Source organism: Penaeus monodon, chromosome 23 (assembly GCF_015228065.2).
Source record: "Penaeus monodon isolate SGIC_2016 chromosome 23, NSTDA_Pmon_1, whole genome shotgun sequence".
In the NCBI taxonomy this organism is placed as follows: domain Eukaryota; kingdom Metazoa; phylum Arthropoda; class Malacostraca; order Decapoda; family Penaeidae; genus Penaeus; species Penaeus monodon.
In genome coordinates this window covers 38,594,363-38,594,606 of record NC_051408.1, presented here as the reverse complement: position 1 = coordinate 38,594,606, position 244 = coordinate 38,594,363, and positions in this window count along the sequence as shown.

Below are 244 nucleotides of genomic sequence, written 5' to 3'. Positions count from 1 at the left end.
GTGTGTGTGTTTGTGTATATGTATATATATACTAGGCAGACAGACAAGCAGAATCAGAACCACACAAGATCAGAAGACAAAAACATGATAAAAAGAGAGAGGGAAAGGAAAGAAAATTCATTACCAACTTAGGAATCCCCCCGCCCCCCAAGCCATGTGCGGTTCGTCCTCATTCAACCGTGTTTCCCGTTGCTCCTCCCACTTCCTCGTCCGTATTTAAAGGCAGCGCCAGACATTGTGTTTC